This window comes from Equus asinus, chromosome 2, assembly GCF_041296235.1.
Source record: "Equus asinus isolate D_3611 breed Donkey chromosome 2, EquAss-T2T_v2, whole genome shotgun sequence".
Classification (NCBI taxonomy): domain Eukaryota; kingdom Metazoa; phylum Chordata; class Mammalia; order Perissodactyla; family Equidae; genus Equus; species Equus asinus.
In genome coordinates, this window is record NC_091791.1 from 135,749,640 (window position 1) to 135,756,394 (window position 6,755).

The following is a 6,755-nucleotide window of genomic DNA, read 5'->3' on the forward strand; positions in this document are numbered from 1 at the left end:
TGCTGGACTAAGGTCAAGGATTTGAACAGATCTCCCGACTGCACCCCACAGTCAGGTTACTTCTGTCCACTCTGTCCTGTGTAGCAAGACTTTGCCCACTCTGAGAAGGCGTGCGAATTCCGTTCCACACAAAGCGAGTCGTGTGTATGAAATGTGGGCTGGAAAGGAGGCTGGTTCATTTCTTGGCTCTACCACTTGCTTGCTGTCAGAGAGGCAGCACGTGGAGGGAGGCACAGAACGGGGCTTGCAGCCTGAGTCCACTGCTAACTAATTCAGTCATTCTGGACTCACTGCTAAGCTGTCCTGAGCCTCAGTTTCCTTATCTGGGAAATGGGGCTGTGGGTTGTTGATGGGATACAGAGCTGTGAAGAGGACACACTTGCATGACACTGAGCATGGGAGTCTCCTTAATTTTGCATCCTAGGCACCTCATTTGCTTCACTTTAATCCTTGTTCTGAGGGGGTACAAGGAGATAATGCTTGTCCAGTGCTTAACATAGTGCCTGGCATGCATCAGGTGCTCAATAAATGCAATGCTGATCAGGAACAGGAGTTTGGTCTCCAACCCATCTCTTTTTTGTGTGTGTTTTTTGTTTTTTTGAGGAAGATCAGCCCTGAGCTAACTGCTGCCAATCCTCTTTTTTTTTTTTTTTTCCTGAGGAAGACTGCCCTGAGCTAACATCCGTGTCCATCTTCCTCCAGTTTCTACGTGGGATGCCTACCACAGCATGGCGTGCCAAGTGGTGCCATGCCCACACCCGGGATCCGAACTGGTGAACCCTGGGCTGCGGAAGCAGAATGTGCGAACTTAACCGCTGTGCCACCGGGCTGACCCCCTACCACCTGTCTTTTGACTCAGCCAAACTAACAAATTAAATTCCATTCCTTTCTATTTAACTCAAGTCAACAACCCAGTCCAATCCCTCCACTCCACTCCCCATTCCACTCCACACCAGTCCCCCGCCGCCCTGAATTTTATCTGAATTTTAGATGATCATCAAGCAATTATTTCAGTAGAAGTATGTCCCATGCTATATTGAAATTTAAATTTGAAATAGTTTAAAATAAAAATTCAAATTTAAGCATACTGTATTTTACAAGGCACCGTCCCTACTCATTACCACTCAGGCAGAGTCAGCTCTGTGCTCTCTGGTGGTTTTTCTTTCCCACCGTAGAGCGCTTACATTGTGAGACAAATTGTAAGTGCTCCCAGGTAGGTGGGAGCAACTGGGAGACATGTGTCTCGTTAATGTCTCTTTATTTCAATTACTTAGCATAGTTCCTGGTACAGTTTGTGGAAGGTGGGAAGGAAGAGAGAGAGGGAGGGAAGGGGAGAGGAAGAAAAGAAGGGAGGAAGGAAGGAAGGAGGGAGGAAGGAAAGAAAGTTCTGGTTTTCAGCTAATAATCTGATTTAGTGTATGAAAATGGGTAAGCAAAAATTACTCTCTCCTTTGTGCTTACTTAACACTTATATTTTCAATAATTAACACGTGCCCAATGTTTTAAAGTTTACAAATGGTTTACACATACATTATCTTATTTAATCTTCCCACCAAGACTTTAGGGTAGGTGTTATTTTTAACCCCAGGTAGCAGACACAGTTGGTTGCCCACAAACCAGTTTTTCCAGTACTTCCTCAAATGCCTCTTTTTCTCTGTGAATATGGAATATGGCTTTGTTCCTATCCACCTTCCTGGGCCTCTGGGAGGTTGGGGCCCATTCCCAGCTCCAGGAGCATGTCGTGGTTGGTCCAAGCCCAGCACGGTGGGCCCGTCGCTAATCACCAGTTCAGGCACCTGGCAGGATTCTACCTGATGAAACTCAGGAGCAAGCCTATTTGCAGAATGGTGCTCTTGGCTCTTCATGGAGCTGCTGTTCTGCTCTTTTGCTGCTAGACTGTGTTGTGTCTGAGTATGAGGTCTGGAGGTGGAGAGGTTATCCTGAGCAGAGACTGGCCAAACAGAAAGATGGAAAGAGCCTGGGACCTTGACGACAGCACTGAGCTGATAGAGCCAACCCTGACCCTCCCTCCTCCCCTTTCTCATTATGTTATAATAAGACTTCTTATTGTTTCAACTGTGTTGAGTTGGGTTTTCTGTTCTTTGTAGCTGAAAACATCCTGCCTGACACACTCCCTCTTAGAGGTAAGAGCAAATTGAGGCCTAAGGAGGCAGATTCTTGCCCTGGGTTGCAAGCTGGTAAACTCAGACAAGGATCCCAGTCCCAGCTGTATCTGAGTCCAGGCTCGAGGTTGTCTTTGCTATGCTTCATGCCCCTTTGCTAACCAGGGTCCCTCCTTTGGGTCTGCCACCATAACTCAAATTCCTATTGCTTAGCTGTCTCTTTGCATTAAGATATCGAGAACCTCTGTAAAAATGCAACTAGCTACATTTGTATTTCACTTCTGAATGTGTATGTGCATGCAATGTGGTGGCAGCTCTTTTTTTCCCTGGGGGTAAAAATTTACATTACATTTACATTATATCTGCATGCTACTGTGTGGACACACTTGCTGACACAGCTGACTTTTTTTTCTAGCCCAAAGAGGGATTTTTCTCCTTCTAAAAATACATTTTCCCTAGAAGGATGAAATATTTTAAAAGCACATATTTTCATAGTAAGTAGGAATTATAAATAATTAATTTTTTTAAAAAGTCACAAGGCAGAGGGCTGGGCAGCAACAGACCTGAGTGCTTTGAATTTGCTTTCAGGCCTCTCCTCCTAACTTGTTCCTCATCGTTCACATAAACTATATAATCTATCACTACACAAAGGTTTCCTCCTCTCTGCTGAGAATAAAAGCACTTTACTTGAAAAATCGATTTTTTTCTAACAAGAAAAATGGAGTGATGTCAGGGATTGTGAATGCAATTAATGGCACTGAATTGTATACTTAAAAATGGTTGACACAACAAATTTTATATATATTTTACCACAGTCTAAAAAATTAGTAATGTAATATACAAAAGCCTTAAATATCATGCTTTAAATGGATGAATTGTATGGTTGTGAATTATATCTCAATAATGCTGTTAAAAAAATAGAACCAGCAATTAACTTCCTTTAAGAAAATATCTTTTGTCCATTGCCATTTAAGTTTCTGAAAAGATGATCTGAATACTAAATAATTTCAAATGCATTAATAAAAGTCCCATGTATGATCACCCATTTACAAACTAATGACAGTTACCACAGCCTTTATAATGACTTTTTTTGGCTAATGTTTTATTTGTATATAAATTCAAACTTATGAGCATTTTACATGTTTTTCAAACAATACGTAACAATGCACAGACGCAGAAAGAGGAGATATTCAGATAATCTAAAGTAAGCGTTATGGCATCAGGAGAAAATCCATTGTATAAAATAACACAACTTTGAAATAACTAAAGAGATGCAACCACTTTAAGACAATCACAGTTCAGCATTTAGCTATTTCATTACCCAATAGCAAGAGACAAGTTCCCATAAAATGCATGGGCACGTCATAGGTAAAGAATTTATGTTACAGTCATGTGTTCAGCATTTTTACACAATAAAGTCTTGAATTCAAAATATATGTGTGCACACTTTACAACTGGAATACACTTAAAATACGTGGGATTTAAAGTGTTTTAAAAATATTCAATGTAAACGTCCACAAATACGCAATTTTGCAGCAAACTCACATTTTCTCTCTCATAGGGCTCTGGTCGCCCTCCCCCAGCTCTATAGCACCCACAGTTTATTTCCGTGGTGTGCCCTTTGCCAGCCCCTCTTCACTCGCTGTTCCTGCCCTTCTGGGCTTGGAGATGTTGGGGGGGAAATGGTTTTCTCCCATGACTGACTGCGGCAGGCAGGAAGTCCTCCTAGTTGCTCTAATTGCTGATCTCCAGGGTGGCCAGAGGGGGTGGGTGGAGGTCCCCATCAGGCCCTGCTGGGGTGGGATTCAAGCTCAAGCAACTCCCCTTGACATTGGTCGGCCCATGAGGGATCAGACCCCATCTTTCAGCTGCCTCATTCCACCCCCCTGCACACACGCACCCCTGACTGACAGCACCACCCTGCATCACGCTATCCCAGTCTCTCTACCATCCAGGCCCCCAGCTCTGGAGCCCCCAGCTGTACCTTTCAAGAACTGGGACCAAAGGAGGTGTCCTAGGCCGCTTCTCTCTATCTCATCCTACTGCTCAAGCCTCCCCTCCACCTCCCCGCACCCAGCTCTGACTAGGCCAGCAAGTTCTGTGGGTCTACAAGAGATTGTCTTAGGGCTATTATCCTGGTACTCCCACCGTTGACTTTAAGGCATGGAACCAATCGAGTGACGCCCTCGCAATGGGAGGAGACAGGAAAGAAAGATCTCACCCTACATAAATTGCACTCTCCCTGAAGTTAGTCACCAACCCCACACTAATGCATCTTGCAGAGACTAGGAGCCGAGTGATGGGGTTCAGGCAGGAGAAATGGGGTGCTAGTTCTGTGAAAATGATGTTTTGCCTTTCGGAAAGTTTTTATAGGGGGTAGCTGGCCCCACAGATGGAGTTGCTCTAAAAATGTGAAAAGTTTCCAGCTGTGGGCTCTCATAGGCAATTCTGGAAAAGAGGAAAGATGCCACCGTCATGATACGTTATTAAACTATAGCTAGGCAGGTGCTACACCAGGGACATTTACAGCAGGAAGTGAGGTAGGGCCACCTCTCCTTGGCAGGGGTGGGGGTGGGGGAGGGGCTGAGCTTGGGCTGGGGCTTGAACAAGGAAGGTTCCTCCTAGAGAGAGGAGAGGAGCCTTCCAGCCCGGGAAAAATGTTTGTAAAGACCCTGGCTTGAAAGGACAGGGCCTATTTAGAGAAGTGTCAGGAGAGCGCTCCTGGCTGGCCTGTGGGGTACCAGGGGGAGGGGAGGGAGGGAGATGATTCTTGAAAGTGGGTTACAGCCATTTGTGAGGGTTGTGAGTGCCCAGGTAAGGAGCATGGGCTTCTGTTGGCTTCACAGGACACTCTGAGAGGCTTTAAGCAGGAGAGTAACATCATAGGATGTGTTTTATTTTAACTTGTTTGTATATTGTCGCATTATGATAAACACTATTACAATAAACTACATATTTCAAAAATTTCCACTTCTAACATGTTTTTAAAGTCACAGGGTGTACATCAACAGCCCGGAACAAAAATTCCCGTGGGATTTTATTTATATAACCAATAATTAGAAGTAAATACATTCTATGTGTAGCTATTTTAATATAGTAACATAGTATATATTTTCATTTCCATTTAATTAGAAGCCCTGCTAAATAATTATGAAGTCTGAGAAAATCTGCCGAGTCTATAGAAGAATATTGCTTATTATTTTTATTCTCATTTTTAATTAAAAAAATGACTTCTCTTTGAACAGCTTTACCCAGTAACTACTGACAAGCACCAGTGCCTAGTGGGCAGACAGTGTTTCCCACCTCTGCAGTGACAGAGGGAAACAATGCAGCAATTGCTATGCTTTTAGAAACAGTAGCCAAGTTTCAGAATAAAAGTATTTTCCCTGGTTATTCATAGTTCATCTGGAATATTATTTGGCTATTTCTAAAACTAACTGTACTTCTTCTTTTTACTTTTTATTTAAAAAATTCAAATCTACAGAAAAATTGCAAAGATAATACAACAAACACGTATATACCCTTCAGTGAAATTCAGTAACTGTCAACATTTTAACAGTTCTCTCTTTCTATGTATACACATCTGTGCACACATACATATACACACACGTGTATAATTTTTTTCTTTTGAACCATTTGAGAGAAAGTTCCAGATATCATAACTCTTCATCTCTAAATACTTCAGCATGCAACTTATAAGAATAAGGATATTCCTTTATATAACCAGAATACAACTATCAAATTCAGGAAATTTAACATTAATATAATACGATAATACACATTCTTTAGTCAAACTTCACTAATTATTCCAATAATATCCTTTAAAGCAAGTTTTTTCCCAATCCAGTATCCAATTCAAGATTATACATCTTATTTACTTTTTTATAGCTTTAATCTCTTTTAATCTGGATGTGGTCCTTAGTCTGATTTTCATGATATGGACATTTTTGAAGTTTATGGGCCAGTTGTTCTGTAGCGTGTCCCTCAATTTGGATTTGTCTACTGTTCTCTCATGATTAGATCCAGCTTATGAATTTGTGGCAGAAATACTCCAGAAATAGCGTGTCCTTCTCAGCGCATCATGCCAGGAGCCACATGATGTCAGTTGTTTTATCATTGGTGATGTTAACTTTGATCGTTCGGTTAAGGTGTGTTTCCAGATCTTTCAACTATAAAGGGACCCTTTTCTCTTTCTAATCAATCAATAACTTTTAGGGAAAGACTTGAGACTGTGTAAATATCCTGCTTCGCAACAAATTTTCACCTGATAATTTTAGCATCCATTGAGGACTTTTTGCCCAAATCCTTTATTAGTATAATAGTTACAAAGTGGTGATTTTCTTGCCTACCACTTTTTCTACATTTATTATTTGACATGAAGAAGAGCTTTCCTTTCTGTTACTATTTACTATCCCTTATTTATTTATTTGTATATGTTTGTATTTATAAGTATCAGCATGGGCTAGTAGATTCTTTTGATAGATAGTATGTTATAAGCTTTTATTGTTAATATTTCTTTTGATGCCCAAAACGTCCCTGATCTGTCCAGTAGTAACCCCTTCACTGTGGCTCTTGTATTTTTTTTGATATGTCCCTATCTGCTTTTTTTTTAATTTTTTTTTTTATTTTTAT